A 17,632-nucleotide genomic window follows, 5' to 3' on the forward strand; every position below is an offset into this window, starting at 1 on the left:
ATGTGAAAACAGAAAAATGGATGGGTCATTTCATACTTATCTGAGAAGAGAATGCAGCCACAATTCCTTTTATGTCAGGCAAATATGCTGTAGTTCACTTGGTCACTGCACAGCTGCAGCACCACTCGTAGCTGTTTAACCTACTTTAAGCAAATATGAAGGCACAGTTGTGCTGTTATTTTTCCAGTGTGTCTTTGTCCAGTTCAAACATTTTAATAACTAGAATTAGTTGCATTGACAGTTACATCCCAACACGACCACTCCGACCTCGTCATATATTGACGTTTGCTCATGGACTTTCCACGTCCTCATACGATGTCCAAGGTACCCTGGGTGCGTTGGTTGTTGGCGTTCTGGGACACCGTGTCAATTTCAGCCTGTTATATGAATTGTCTTCTTTCAAAATACACTTCTGTTTTTACAGGAAATTTACCAGTTACATACAGTCTCTTTCAAAATAAACACACTACGTCAGTACAACACTGCAACTTGACATTTTTTGCACGTCGTTACGTTTAGCCAACGTGCACGTGGTTGGGTTGGACCCATGTGGTTGTTGGACCCATCCACCACCCCTCTGACCCACCTCAGTTAAGACTTTTGCCGCCTTAACTGTCATTCTTGTCCTCCTGCGTTTCCCCCTGACGCCGCTGGGTGTCACTATGGAGAAAAACATGCTTTGTGAGGTCACAGTGATCTTGATGTTTGACTTCAACCATCAAATTCTAACCAGTTCATCACTGAGTCCGGATGGACGTTTGTGCCAAATTTGAGGAAATTCCCAGAGGGCCTTTCTGAGATATTGCATTCACGAGAATGAGACAGACAAAGTCACAATGACCTTGACCTCTGACCTTAGACCTCTGACCATATTTTGATCAGTTCATTGTTAAGTTAAATTCAATTCCATTTTATTTATAAAGCCCAATATCACAAATCACAATTTGCCTCAGAGGGCTTTACAGCAGACAACATCACTCTGTCCTTGGACCCTCGCAGCAGATAAGGAAAAACTCCGCCCCAAAAACCCTAAGTGAAGTTAAGTGGACGAGACAAACACAAAGTCACAATAACCTTGACCTTTGACCTCCGGCCACCAAATTTTGATCGGTTCATTGTTCAGTTAAGTTGACGTTTGTGCCAAAATTCTTTTCAGGCTTTCCTGAGATATACTGTGTATGAGAATGGGACAGACATACGAAAACACAACACCTCTGGCCACAGCCCTCGCTGGTGCAGAGACATAAAAATATAATTAATATTTTATAAAGTCTAAATATAGTGCATTCTATAAAATTACATACTTTAATGGACTTACTTGCTATAAAAGCATATGTCTGGTCACATTAAGGCTCAAAATACACCCAAGACTAAAGCCTTTCTTTCTGAATGATTTCATGTTGATGGAATATTTTTATGCCTAATATTCTATATGATATAACCAACACTCCGACCAGGCTGTTGAACGTTTGCAGGTTTGATCATGTGTTCACATTATTTGGCCTGAGAATAGATGCTTTCTGTAGCCACAGGCAAGACGCCGTGTCTACGAGACAGTCAGAGCAGAAAAATGCTGAAGTGCTGGAAACAGTGAGGAGGATTTAAATGAATGGAGGGGAAGGAGGCACCGGGGCTTTACAGGTGTGTCACACACTTCCTTGCAAACACACCTGGCTGCTTTATGGAAATCCACCAGACAAAAGTGTGTGTTCAAATAATTGTAAAGTATACAAGACCACCTGCAAAGACACCTGGAACATCAAATAACTGTCTCGTCTTCATCCTTTAAGAAGCTCTGTTCCAAAAACCAGGAACTGAGCTTGTGAAAGGAGTAAGTTCAGCCTGTAGTCGATAAGCTGGGTGCAGCCTTTTTGTAATCAGAAAAGATTCTCACTGTGCTCATAATCATTTATAAAACAGTGCGTAGGATCCCCACTAAAAATACAAGTACGGACAAAAGCCAAAAATGGTGTGCACCAAAAAACATTAGACAATTTCTACTCTCAGGCTTCCACCTCACCATCTGTGTCGCCATTTTACCGTCTACAAAACGTTCGTAAGCATGGGTCAAACTTTCTCCCATCAAGTCTGTTTTTATAGCTCACAACTTTTGCGTGGGAAGTGGCGTACGCATCTTTCAGGCCTCAAGTTTGTTCGTACACAGTGTTTATAAATGAGACCCTAGATGGTTTGTTGTACAGATCCATCCGAGAAGCTGTCATGAAAGACTTTCAAAATATATTTGGCAGGTGATTGGATGAGCCATCGGTCTATTATTGTCTATAAAAGGCATTCGGGAAAAGAGCAAAAACATCTTTTGATTGAGAAAAGCCTTCAGTGTTCTTCTTCCAATGAAGATATATTCTTCAGCTCTGATTTAAATGATGCTATTAGCATTTCTGCTAACTGTTTCAGGAGCTGCCATTTTTGTTTTGAATGAACAGTCGCCTCTCTGTGTGATTACACGCACACCTAAACTAAGACTGTAGCTGTCAGTAGCTCCTCGCAGGACTCTGATTGGTCTAAACTGGTTCGTCAGACACAAGTGCAGTCCTGTCGAGTTAATTACCATTGACTTGCGAAAACTCCTGAGATTTTATGTTCCGTGTTTCAAACAAGCAGCAAAATGAAGCCAATGCAAAAGTGTCAACAACTGCAGTTCCTCTAATGGCCACTTGAGGCTGGCTCCAAAACACAGTCAGTTATTTTAAATTGCCCAACTTCACAGCAGAAATAAACATGTTTACAGTCCGGTACAAAAACCGGTTTTGATCTCTGTAGCTGGTTTCAACATTCATGACAACTGTAGGAGGGCTGAATTTAATTACAACTTACCCGTTTATATTTTATCAATGCCTGAAGTCACGCATAATTAAGGGCGGGGCTGCTTGATTGACAAGCTTCTGTACAGCCCAGTTCAGATCAATGATTTGCAGCGAGACAAAACTGTTTTAGAACGTTGCAGAGAAAAGTTGCTGCAGTATTGCTGCTGCAGGTTTTTAGAACGTTGCGACATATTTCAACTAGTCACCTGTTTCAACTCATCTCGCTGGAAATCTTTGGTCTTAACTGGACTTAAGGTGTCACCACAGTGTGAGTCTGATTCACCCCTCACTCTTTCACAGCACCAGCCTCTCACCCGAATGCAGTCACTTCTGGCTCCAAAAAAACAAGATGCCGATGGCCGAAATGCCGAACTCAAGGCTTTAAAACAGCAGTCAGCAAACCAATGGGTAGCTACATCCATTATTTATACAGTCTATATTTTTAAGGCATCATTCTAACCCAAACCATCTTGTCTTTCCCAAACTCTGAGTGTTTTTTGTGCTTAAACCCCACCAGACCTCTACCACAGCACTGACACCATAAAACAGCGAGACAAGAATGTGTAAATTAGAAATGCGCACTAAAAGAGGTTGATGGAAATGCACGTCTGCACGCACAACACCAGGAGCCTGACAGTGAGGCAGCTACATGGAAGCCATCGTTGATTCATTATTTACACCTGAGCTTTTACTGTGACACGTCAAAGAGTCTTCTGTGTAAAGGGGCTTCTTACTGTAGGAAATCTGAGACACTTCGCAGTCACAGATACATTCAAATCTGATTTAACACCCACAATTATGACACTGAAATGCATCCTAATTGTAAAGCAACTGATTCTAATGTTATCTGTAACTGTGTAGCCAAACTATAAAACATACGATGTAACATTAGACATATAAGCATACGATGATGATGTTTGGCTGTATCTACAATACTGCAGTGCAAAAAATAGATGTTGATTAATGCAGTCATCCAGTGTCAGCTATCATTGTCATGAGCTGAGAGCTTTGAACATGGGCGCCAGAGGACAGATCACACCATCTAAAGACTCACGTGCACATTGTCTGTTTGTAATTGTCAAGGAAGTGGCAGATCCAACTGAGACAAACACACGGAGACGAGTGACTCTACACGAATCAGCTGAGAGCAGACCAGGGAAGGAGGAGACGGAGAGGAGATAGGAGGATGATAGAGGAGGGATATTAGGACAGACAGTAGGCAGCAGAGGAGCTGATACTTTGTGTCTTGGTTCTATCTTGTCCAGCCAGCTGCCACCACACAGCTCTGCTCTGGACCCCTGACGTCTGATAATGAAGACTGTTGGATAATCCTCCGTCTGCAGGGACGTCTCTCTATACATCCGTCTACATTTCTCTCTGTTTGTCTATCTTACTTCATTAGTCTCTCTCCTTATAATTCTCTTATCATTTTTTAATGGCCTCTATTTTTCTCTGGCTGAGTTCTCTCTGACCTTGGGATGTCTTCTACACACACACACACACACACACACACACACCAGAGAGATACACAACAGAAACAGTATGAAGGACAGGGTGTGTTGATGCGTGGTAGGATTTTTGTTTGGTTTTGAGTGAAGTATGTAAAGAAACACTTCACGTAAACATATGAAAATTGCACACACAGCAATGATATAGAATCAGTGTAGTGTTTCTCTTGTGGCCATCAGTGGCATCACAGCGTCTCCTGTGCAGGAAACCAACCCCTTCTCATCCCAACTTATCAAAGATCGCTGCTTTGTCAGTTCCAGTCATGTCTACATATAACACAATAGGTATACTCCTGTGTTTTTTCGTTAATGTTCCGGGACAGCCTGTCAATTTACACCTGTTAAAGCATTGTGTCTTTAATAAATACACGTCCATTTTTAAAGGAGCTATATGTAAGCAATCTAAAGCAAATAGTCGTAAAATCATCCTAATATGTCACAGAGACTAAGGAATAATGTTCCTATAACATACTGATCTCACCGACAACAATAGTACAGCCAGAATATTCGTATTTAAAAAAACATTTTTACGGTCCGCAAATCATGTTTATGTTTTGAATTTGTGTTTTGGCCTGTTGCGCCACCCACTGTCATCTACCAGTCACACAGTCAGTAGAGTCAGTTACGACTGAGCTACAGCAGCACGGCAAGCAGCATTAGCAGTGTCCCGGTACATAGCATTAGCAGTCTCCTCAGCTGTATCCCGGCAGCAGCGTTAGCAGCAGAGAAGCCGGACTTGCTCGAACGGTCTGCTGGAAAACCGAAGATCAAGGACGCGGTGACGTGGCCCTGCCACGGCAGCCGCCCATGGGCAAACAAATCAGTCTCCAGCGTGCCGCTGTCCAGCAACCTCGAATCTGTAGGGGAGGGGGGGCGGACACGACTTGCGGCAGTATTTTGAATTTGAGTGCAGTAACCATTTTGGCCACATTCTTACATACAGCACCTTTAACTTAAAATGTAGTTTCTGCTCGTTAGATTCATACAGTCTTTTTCAAAATACAATTAAAGTCGGTAAAACACCTCATATTTATGTTTATTTTCTTGGACAACTAAAGCATGTTGCTAGGTTTAGACAAAAACATCATGCTTTGGCTCTAAATTCATACAGGAAGTAAAGAGCAGGCTCCCAGGTGAAAGTCTGGGGTTTGTTGAACCCATCCACCAATGCTCATCTGTTCTAAAGGGACTTTCTGGCTCTTTATATAACAGACAAAGCTTCAAACTGACGCTGTCCAACAGCATGTCATACTGCCATTACAGGGGGTGTCCAGCCACATTATTAACTGTCTGTGTATTGTACCGCTGGCGAAAGATGGCTTTTGGCATCGGTGTCTGACGCAGAAATCACTGACAAAGCGTTGGTATTTAATGTGTTTATAATGAGATTGGGCCGGTCCAATAAACCCAGGACTTTCACCTGGGAGCCTGGTGTTGTGCTCCATGTGCTTTAATCGTGCACAAGGCAATGAACATAGATACAAGGTGATATTGGGGCAGCTGTGACTCACTGGTAGAGCAGGTCATTCACCAATCGGAAGATTGGCGGTGCGATTCCCGGCTCCTCCAGTCTGCATGTCAAAGTGTCCTTGAGCAAGATACTGAACCCTAAATTTCTCCCGGAGTCTGTTTCATCGGGGTGTGAGAGCGTGTGAATTACTGAGTAGCAGGTGGCACCTTGTATGGTAGCCTCAACCACCAGTGTGTGAATGTGTGTGTTCAGTCCATTTACCATTTACCATATTTGACGAGTTGGAATGAGAACGCATTGGTTGGACATCCACCAACCCTCCCGCCCACCCTACAGTGACTTTTCTGCTCCTTATATATCAGTGTTATTGGCAGCGTTTCAAACTGACACCGTCCAGCAGCATATCATACTGCCGTGAAAGATGGCTTCTGGTGTCTGATGCAGAAGTCAGACTTTGGACCGGGATTGGGTGAGGTGTTTTACCGATGTTATAAGTTAATATGTAAAGACTGTACGCATCAAACTAGCAGAAACTGTAAATTTCCTCTGAAAACAGAAGTGTATTTTGACATTGCACGTACAGGTGTAAATGGACTCATCGTTCTGGAACGTCAACAAAAAGTTGGGATAAGAATGCATTGGTTGGACCCATCCACCATCCCTCCCGCCCACCTTGTAGGGACTTTCCAGCTCCACATATTACGCTCAGCCACCGGTGCAAATGCATCAGTGTCTGACGCAGAAATCACTGATAAAGCGACGATATTTGACAAGCTCAGAATGATAATGGGCTGAGGATACTGACAGTTTGCAGTTTGCAGGGACGCTGTGTGCTGCAGTGTTACTTTGTTTTTCTCTGATGCGTGCAGCTAAAGCCAAATGACACATTCTGTTTTTAGAAACAAACCACAGAAATGCAGTAAATTGTGCCGTGGGAAGAAGGGTGGCTTCACTATAGGCTCCGTTTCAGACAAGATGACATCCTGAACATATGCTGTGTGTACATCTGCAAATCATGAGAGGCAAATTATCTACAAATGTTGCTGGTGATGGTGCAACTTGGCCCACAATCACTCCGCTCCAGCTGTAAAATCCTCCCAGCTGAGTGCTTCTTTCAGCTGAGTGTTGCAAACTAATGGGATGAGATGAGGTAACTGATTTGGATACAACATCATAACAGCAATGACAAGATAGTTAAACATCTGGGAACCACAACATAAATTCTACACACAGAGGCGGGCTCAGAGCTGAAAGTGAATTTATGGTGGTGAGGAGGAGGCAGGACAGCTCACACACAACATGTATGTATGTATGAACAAATCAAAACCACAGTCTGACAACACCCAACAGACAGCCTTCAACTGCTCTTAAATCCAAAACCCTTAGACACTCACGGCACCTGAAGCCTCTCAATCACAGCCTGATATTTGTTCATTTACAAAAACATTTCTCAAACTGAAACAAAGATGTTTGTGCCAGAGCAGGACAGAAATGGAAATGACATCAGAGTTATCACCGTGAAGAAAAAGAAGGACACAGGAAGAAGTCCTTTTATGGAAGTTTGGGCAGAACAATTCATGTTCTTCAACTCTTTTCCACATGTTTTTTACAACATAATAGCAGACTGCATCAATGCTCTTCGCTCCAGTGCTGGCATCCAAACCTAAACATAGAATTTACAAGCTTTATGGGCCGGTCCTAAAAAGCTCGTGTTAGTGGCGTCCTTATTGTGGCATCTTGGCTTTAAGAACAACTGCTGCAAAAACAACAACTTTCTCTTTTGTGAGTTTTGACGGTTTATCTTGTTGTAGATTAGTCACACAATATGACGAAGACTGTAATGCTGCATTCACATGGAATCAGGCGAACAGCAGATGGCAAACCGGATGTCATGTTAGTGGACGAGAGAAGGACAGTAAAACTTGGGCGAGGCCGGCAGAGAATACCGTCCACGGCAACGGTAGATGGCAATGCCATCTAAAGTTAAGATATTTTAACTTTTACCCTTCACCGGCCACAGAATATTCAACCGGATGTGACATAGTTCCAAAACAGAAAAGAAAACATGGCTGAACTGGACAACGAAAAGCTAGTGCCTTTGGTGCAGAAGCACCCAGAATTATATGACCAAACTTTAAAAGCCTAGCGTGATGCTTCCAAGAAGGCGTACATATGGGATGCGATTAGCGCAGAGCTGGGTGGAATACCAGGTACATAATATGAAACATAACGTTATGAATTGCTTTATTAGCTTAGCGAGCTATCTGGCTAACGTTAGCTCTCTGTAGCCCATAGACCGAGTCTGCAGCAGACACGTATGGTTCCTCATCTTCCAGCAACAACGTTAACATGGATTTAAGAAGCTTTTTCTCATTCATAGTATGGTAAAATCGCCATAGCAACAATCACGTGTCATGAGTCACGTGTGTCTCATTTTGCTGTCGTGCCGTTCCGTCGGACCGCTTGTTTATTTCTCCCGTTCCGTCCAGCAGATGTCTCCCGTCTGCTGTCTGCCTGATTCCATGTGAATGCGGCGTAAGCTGAAACCATTTCCCTCAGTGGAAACAAAGCTTTTATTCACTTTTATTTCACAGATAAGAAACAATAAATTGTGAAGACAATAAAGCCTCCACTAAAATAGCATTTAAGTCTTGTGTGTGATTCATCCTGGCTGAAATATGAGCAGAGGAAATCTCAGCTCGTCGCTAGGCTAATTTATACAATGTAAAATGCCATAGGCTTGTGCTAATAACGTTAGCATGTTGTATTTGTGGGGAAAATGTGTCCAGATAAAGACAAGTGTTTGTCTGTGAATGCTGCGAGTTATAGTGAAGCTGATTTGTGCACTTGTGTTTGAAATTGTCTCTATTAAGCCATGTTTAATGTGTGTTTAATGTGTGTTTTGAAACCTCAACCGCCGACTAGTGTTTTGGAGGTGTAACTACAGAGTGACACAGACACACCACCGCACAAGTAAATGCTCACAACGGCGTAGGCTACAGCGTAGGCTCTGCATTGAGCTAATGCACAAGGCTGAGCCCAGCCACTCATTTTGGCCACTTGCATCTGTGATGTCATTCTTTCTGTCACTACCCAGAGCTCATGACCATAGGTGAAGGTTGGGACGTAGATGGACCAGTAAATCGAAAGCTTTGCCTTCTGGCTCAGCTCCTGCTTCACCACGCATGCAGCACCAACATCACTGCTGACACTGTACAAAAACCACCGATCCATCTCACACTCAATTTTCCTCTCACTTGTGAACATCCACCACCCCTCCCACCTGCCCCAGTTGGACTGACCCTGAGATATTTGAACTCCCTCGCTTGCAGCACCAACTCTGTCCAAACCCAGAGGGGGCAGTCCACTGTTTTGCAGCAGAGAATCGCAGAATTTGCAGTAATGTAGATTACAAAGCCATGCGGGAATATCTCCTACCAAACCTTTGTCTTAAAGCAATACATTTATATTCAGGCACATGCCCAGCCTCAAAGAACGACAGAAAAAGAGTTTCGGAGGAACAGGAGGAAGTGTGTGACAGACAGAGGAAGAAGATGACATACAGAGAAGCTTCACGCAGCAGTCTGTCACTATATGTAGACTTCCTGTACAGCAAGCCAAGCCAGAGACCATTTCCTGTTAGTGACACGGGCCAAGGTCGGGGTTAGCCGCTGCTGTGGGACAGGACTGACCTCAGCTATGAACACTACCGCTGTGTGTTATTATCACATCTGCTCAGACCTCTTGGTTTTAGTTTTATATCTGAGTTCTGGTTACAGCAAGTGGTGGAAATGGTGCTGTCGAGAGAAGAAGGGTATCAGTTTGATACTAGTATGATGTTTTGTTTTGTTTTTCTTTTCTTACAAATGTTTGTCTAGCCATATATGTATGTTTAAAAAAGTGCAGCTGTTTTTCTTTCAATTTCTTTTACAACACACTTGTTGTCTTTCTTTAGGCTTTGAGGCCAATTTAACATAGTGGCCAAACTGTGGATTTACATGTGATGCCACGGGACCCAAAAAGACTTTTCCCATAGACCTACATTATGAAAGAGACATCTGTAAATTAGTGGGGACGTTTTTTCAGCATCACAACCCTTGCAGAATGACTTTTATTTGACATTTTATCCCAACTCAAGTTAGTGGAGGGCTAAACTGGAAGTTATCTGCTCAGCCGGCCAGAACAACTTCATCAGGATTTTCCCCTGCCCCCAGGTGGCCCAATGTGAGACCATTTTAGTGATTTGGTGAGTGGCTGTTCTCATAAACTGTTGGTATGTTTTCCTACAAGAAGTAATGCATCCAACTTTGTACATATCCCATGTATTTTGAAAGGCTGCAATCACGTGACCAATGCTCTGACAGCTGTAAACTAGGAAGCAGTCCCAACGGTCTTGGAAGGAAGCAGGTTGGGGTCACGAAAAACGAAGACTTTCCCCCAGGACTTACCTCAGGAGATGTGTTCAGAACCATGTGAGTCATTTTAAGGAACGTCCTCACCACGTTTCTTCTCCTAAACCTAACCTTCAATACATCATGTTAATTATGTAGCTGTACGTTAAGTATCTAACATCATTTGTGGGGTGCAAAGGCCCCCTCCCTACTTCTTAAGCCCACTTTAGGCCAAAGATTCGCGACGTAACAAGTTGCAGAGAAAAGTCGCAGCAGTGTGAACTGGCTGGTCTGAGCTCGACTCAAGCCGACTGATGGTGTCACCTGCAACTCAGCTGGTCAAATCGCCGGCAGCTGGTTTTAGAATGTAAAGCTTGTCACCTGTTTCAACAGCCAATCAGCTTGTAGTGAAGTCTGCTAGTCAAGTCAAAATGACCACAGACGGCGTGTTCGCTTGCTGCAGCAGGTGCTCCATCCCCGCAGAGCCCTCTGTTTCTGTCTTCAATGTGTGCCAGTGTCAGACCGTCGTCGCTGCTGCTCCTCGCTATATATGTGCTTATGAGTCTTATGGGATGCAACTCTCAGGTAAAAAGTTGATGTTTGTTGGACCCATCCACCACCCCTCCCACCTGCCCCAGTTGGACTTTTGCCGTCTTAACTTTCGTCCTTGTCCAGCCACGTTCCCCCCGATGCCACCGGGCACTGTCTACCTAGAAAGGCAACTGACCACATATCATATCATTTTTTGGTTTCTGACACCGCAAGTCACTGCCTGAGCGCCAGCTTTACAACTTCAGAGTGAGATCTGGGCCCGTATTCACAAAGATTCTCAGAGTCCTCTCAGAGAGCTCCTAACTTACCCTAAAAATTCCTAGCAAGGAATCTTAGCTTAAGAGTGATTCAGGAAGTTTGTGAGAGCAACTCTGAGCAAGGAGGAGACAGAAGCGTTTATCTTAGTGAGGAGGTGTGGTTGACCCCGTTGCTAGGTAAGACGCAGTCTTCTAAAAGCTGTGATTGGTTGTTACAAAAAAAAAGCGCTCCTAGTAATGAATGGACAGTGAAATGAACCGATAGAACTCATAGAACTTAGACTGTATTAAGAAATGTGTAATCGTGAAAATAATTTTATGTCATGATGATGAAACTCAGCAAAATTAAATTAATTGTTACACAGCTTCAAAATGTTTGAACGTGCCTCATTCACAGCCGATTATTGATTTGCTTATTGTTATGTTTACTTGCCATGCTGGTAATTTTACTACTTAATCTATTTGATATTAATGGTGGACGCAGACTCAGCTGTCAACAATTACTGTGATTGCTGGCCTCCTTGTAAAAAGCGGTTTGATTTGGCAGAATGACCAAAACAACGACTGAAATGGAGGAAAAAAGAACAAGAAAGCTGAACTGGACAGAAGAGCAGTGCCTGCTGTTGGCACAGCTCGTGGAGGAGAACAAGGGAGTTTTAAGAGGGAAATTCGGTCCCGGGATCAGGGCACAAGGGAAGAGGCAGACTTGGGAGCGTATTGCCCGACAAATCAATGCGTCGTTCCCTCTCCTTTTACGCACAAGCGATGAGTGTGAGAAGCGCTGGTATGTGCTGCAATCCAAAGCGGGCGTTATTGCGTTACTACGCTGGGTGGGAAAAGTAAGCTCATCCCTGATGAGGTCAACCACAAACATTATCCCTGCACGATCAAGCTGGTAGCGTCTTATTAAATCACTGTCGTTCAATATACGGAGAATATCTCTCCTTCCTCTCTGTCTTTCCGCCATCTTCTCTGTTTAAGACACTCTTAGGCTTCTTAAAAGTCCTCCTCCGTCCTCTTAACAGTTTTTCACCTTAGGAGCTCTCTTAAGGCCTAAGATGCTTTGTGAATAACTTTAATCTTACCAAGGGAAAATTCTAAGAAAAATCTTAGAATTTCAGGAATTCTAAGATTTTTCTTAGAATGACGTCACTAAGAGCTACTTTTAGTCTTAGGATTCTTTGTGAATACGGGCCCTGGCTCCTACAAACAGTCTCACCAGGACTACATTTTGCCATGATCACACACACACACACACACACAGACTCACAGTGTGAAAACAATACCAGCCTGTTGCTGCTGGTAATAAAAATACATGGAGTTTTAAACAGACGGAGACCCCTTTCACCAGCCAATGGTCCAATAATGCAACATTATAAGGTTACAGCATTTGTTTGGGTTTGAAACAGGGCACCATTTGCTGTTTCAGTGGTTTCATGAATGGACTCAGTTGTCTCCAGCAAACCTTAATCTGGCTAGAAAAGCTTCCTGGCAGTGAGATATTTGGTGCAGAAAAGGATTTTCTTTTGGGATATGCTCTGTTTTTAAATGAGATTTGGTTTGGAAGCACAAACCGGCCCGTCAGCAGGGTCTTGTTCTAATCAATGAATTATTTGCTGACATCAAAACTGAGCAAAACACAAAAATGCTCCAAAGGAGATGCTTGAACAGACACGTTATGAGGCCACGTTCGGAACTGTCACTGAAACGTATCAGTTTGATTGATGAATCAGGTTTGAGTGATTACCTCTGTGCAGCGTAGTGTTTTTCCACAGATAAGCCTGAGTCTAACCACCGCACATTAAAATGCAAATCTATGCACAGTGAGATACCAGCGTGTCCCTCGTAGCCTGATAGCATGAGTAAACACAGAATCATTATTCTGGCATGAAACGCCGAGCATTGGAGACACGCCATCATCAGCCGGCAGCTAAACACACCAGCTGCCCCGTCTGTGTGTGTTGTACTGACAGAGAGCGGCATAAACACACACACACTGTACACAGTAGAGTGGCAGGAGATAAGAGGTTACAGAAATGAGTCCCAGGACTGAATGGGATGAAATAGGTGAGGAGAGTGAATGAATATATGTCTCACCTTCCTTAATGACACGACTGAGATACCCCCGAGCAACAACCGTAGAAAGATGTTTCTGTACAGGGCTGATCATCCTCAGGTGACTTTCCACACATGAACACAGGTTACAACATAAATACAGAGGTAGAAAGAGCAAATAACAAGACATGAAACTCAGCTGGCCTCATGTCAGAGTGTGTGTTTGTCATCAAAGCTGTGAAACCATGGCCAGCAGAGATGTGTGAAACTGCAGCGCAGCAGTTCAGAGGAACACACAGCCTGTCATTATCAGATTATTGTCTCCAGTGACAGTAGAAATTATACCTCAAAGCTTCCATGAAAGAATACTTGTTGTCAGTATCCAAACCACTGTTATCCAGCACAGCAAAGTGGTAACTTTGACTAAGACCCTGAGCCGGAGCCACAGGCGGGGATGACTCAGTGTTTCTCTGGCCGCCTCTTTAACTCAGGAGTGGGAGTGGGAGCAGTTGTAAAATATCATATTTCATTTTTTGAAAAGCACACCTCTGTTGGTTACAATAAATTATTAGAAGTTTGATTCGCTGCCACCTCCCTGCTCCCGCTGAAGATATATTGCATTAGCTCATTATTTCCAGTTGCTGTTAGTAAGCTGTGAAAAGTTTACTCCACTGAAGGTCCTGGTTTAGTGTCAGATACTAACCTCCTGTGGGCTTGAGAAGGTGGCATACTGAAAAACAAGCTGCTGGCGTTTGTGCAGAAGTGAGCTACAAACTTTTGAGAGACTATTTCAAACTCAAGACAAATATTTCCTGAGGAGTATTCCTTTAACTCAACTGTGTTCAAGCTTCTTAATCTACTGAAACAAATCTCAGCTCCAGTCCAAGATGAAAATGATGGTGAATTTACTGTCGTGCTGACACGTGCTCAGAGCTGAGGACTGATACTATAGTGATGAGAATGAAGGTGATGGGAGACAGTTAAGCCCCGTTTCCACCAAACACTTTCGGTATAGTTCCTTTGGAACCAACAGGTCGGTCTCGGTCTGTTTAGTGTTTCCACCACAGACAGTCCTCTTGGGGTGCGGACACACCAAACCAGCATCAAAGAACTAGCGGTGACGAAAGCCAACTGCTGTGTCATCTACGTCGCCTCACGTCGCCCTGTGTCAGTTGCATTTGAACACACTACACAGACTACATCCGACGGCCAAGTGGCGCATATGTTCTGCGCCTGTGTGAGAGAGAGCGGAGTGAGAGAGTGGTACATCCTGTCAGCCGAGGGGTTTCCTATCTGTGTAGCCGAGCACCGCAGCACCTCCACGGACTATTACATCCAGACGGTCCTGGTGTTTCCTCCGCAGGCTCCACTTCACTCAGCTGCCCGATAAACCCGCTGCTTCTTCCCACTTTAACCTGAATAACAAACCAGGGTTCGGTGCTCCGGTTGGATCCAAACGGAGAGCCGGGGCTAGCTCAGAGACTAGCGGAGGCTAACTGGCTGTGCTTCCCTCCGGTCATGCTGCGGCTAACACTCCGCTAGCCGCTCCCAGCTAGCCCCGGTTTGTTATTCAGGTTAAAGTGGGAAGAAACAGTGGATCTGTCAGGGAAGCACCGGTTAGCCCCGGGTGCACTACAGGCAGATTCACTCACTACAGGGGCGAGGAAATAAAACCTGAACAGCCAATCAGAGTGATCTCTCTCACCGACAAGCTCTGCCGCCGATTCATGCTCAATCGGCCGAAAAGCCGCCGACACCGATTTAAATGTGGGCGGGGTTGTCGGGGTCACTCACTGCTCCATCCAGCACTCAATGTATTTCCTCATCAGCGGTGACACACATGGAAGCATGCCCCCCATTTATCATCCACAGAACGAGGCTGCACGCTGACGGATCCATTTTCTTTTGCCAATATTCTGAAAATTCAGTTAGGATTTGCACCACATTTGGATAAAAACCAGACTATTCAGCAGTAGCAGCTGTTTCCATCTCTGGGAAAAAAAAAAACCCCACCACCCAGCACCAAACTACTGAAATCAAAGTGAGGAACACAAAAGCGAGGAGTAGGTGGAGACCAAAGCAGCTCAAAGGAGGGTGGCTATTGGACTCATGTTTGTTTGTTGGCGTGAGACAAATGACTCCGAATGAATGCTGATGTTGCTTCATGTCTGCTGGATGTGTAAACACGGATTAACATGTCAAAACCCAACTCAACAACTTGCGTTGGAGTCTTCCAGGTGTCCAAAAAACTGACTGATGCAGCTTCAACATTTCAGCAAGCCGTAAACCAAAACAAAGGCTTTACAAATTCCAAACATACGAGATCTGCCCACTCACGAGTGGACCAACCAGCACGACCTTCACAAAAGATACATGTATAAACACTTGAACACAGCAGTGAGAGTTAATGTCATGTTTTACTTCCACCTTGAGCAGGGGCATTGAGCAGGGGCATTGAGCAGGGGCACTGAGCAGGGACACCAGTGGGAGTGGGTGACTGGGAATGTGGTATTCCAGTGGTATTCCATTGCTCAGTGGCTCCGTTGACTTTTGGCTCAGTGTTTCCCAAAGACGTGGAGCTGGACAGGCATTCTCGCCTTGCAGGGACAAAGAGGCTCTTTCAACAGCAGTAATCCTCTGGAGGAGGAGTGGGAACGCTGCTGGCCTGCTGCTGCATACTGGACTGCAGGACCCACACTGAGGTTCACACACACTGCATGACCACAACACACCAGGCGTTAGACCGATACACAGGACCAATACTGAGCTTTATTAAACAGGGGATATATTTCAAGGCTGACATTTTGTATTGTGTTTAAATCACTGCACATTATGTCACACCTGTTAGCCGACATAGTGAAGCAGCAGTTCTTGAACCTTCTGCATTGATAAAGACCATGACCATGTGATGAAGTCGAAAGCTCTGGAAAAAGCTAGTAAGAGGACCTTGGGCTGAATGGTTTCATCAACAAAACCTTCATTTTCTTCAGCAGTGACCTCTGCAATACTGATTATTTGAAGTTTCGAGGCCCAGACACACCAAACTGACTTCAGAGAACCAGCTGCGACAAACCCCCTATGGCCACGCCTGACGTCGCCAACCACTGGCCAACCAGCACGTACGTTCTCCACCTGCATTTAAAAAACCTGCTGTATTCTGGTGGAAAAGGAAATATCTGTCTGCTGTTTGGTTGTGAGCAGTGGGTTTATCTTTGGCTGAAGCCATAAACGGAGCTGATGAGACAAGTGAGGCTGAACCAAAACAGTCACGTTTGCAGGCCTTGAAACCAAAACAATGAGCTGGAAGACACAAAAATATTAATTATCCTTATTAAAGATTATTAAAGACCTTTTGCTAAGCCCACCACATTATCATATTTTTGGAGAAATGAAGCAGTGATTCCAGAGAGAAGCAGACAGAGGGGTCTACAGTCTGTGTTTGAAGGGTATATCCAGGATGTCAAACTGACTCAAAACCAAGAACTGGATTTCAAAGATTTCTATGAAGCCAGTTCAACTTACCCAGGGTATCTTATCGTTATCTGGTTTGAGTAACCCAACACATTTTCCCTCTGGATAACCGGTACTACAAAGCTGAGTTCAGTCAACTCTGGGTTTTGCTATCCAGCCACGAGCATGTTCATGTGAAAGAGGCGGAGGTGTTCATTATGAGTGACATCATCAGAACCATTAATGAAGCTGGCTTGGAGGAAACAATACTGAAAGTGTCTGCGACTGCGAGACAGAAAATGTTGGTGGCGTGGGATGTAAACGATAATCTGTAATCTTAAAACAAAAAATGCAGAAACTTTGAAATACTATCCAAAAATTTGAATTATGTAGGTCTCACTAGGCTTTAAGTGACATAAGTATTGAGTATTTTTTTTGCTTAGTTGGATGATGATGAAACTACGTTGAATATGTCACATGTCCATGGATACTTATTTCTTCAGTGATCTGATTGGTCAGAGGTCGAGGTGTTAATAGGCTGTGATCTGGTGCAGGTTAGCAGTTCAGCATCAGTTACCATGGTGATTTATCCTGGTAAAAAGAGAACCAGCTTCGTAGTACTGAAAACCCTGTATAGGAGCCAAATATGTTATTGGGAGGTTTGCTTCTAACTGTGTAATTCACTGTGTGGGCATTGGGGGGCGCTGTACCGTCACCTGGTGAGTTCAGGTATTTTAGGATGTGACCTCACTATGGTAATCAGGTGTTTCACCCAGAAGGGCAAAAGGTTTTTGACCGCTGTGGCGCTAACTGCCGCCGTTTTCTTTGTTTGATCAGTTGTCAATAAATCGGAATAAATGTTCGTTATAATGCATCAGAAGACCAGCGTCTGGACTGCTTTACTGAGTGTAACCGGCAGGTTAAGTTTCCTTTTTGCCCTGCCCCCTTACTACCTGCAGTCAGTGTCAATTAGTTGCCCCGGAAATAAATACCGGTGGGAAGCCATCTACTTCCGTTTTGCTGCTGCTGCATGGTCTCCTGTCTTCAGCCACCGCGACTTTCCCCCCTGGTCTCAGGTATGTGGCGTTAATAGTTTTACCAATCCCTTGGTGTTGAAACACGT

This window comes from Epinephelus lanceolatus, chromosome 4 (genome assembly GCF_041903045.1).
Source record: "Epinephelus lanceolatus isolate andai-2023 chromosome 4, ASM4190304v1, whole genome shotgun sequence".
NCBI lineage: Eukaryota > Metazoa > Chordata > Actinopteri > Perciformes > Serranidae > Epinephelus > Epinephelus lanceolatus.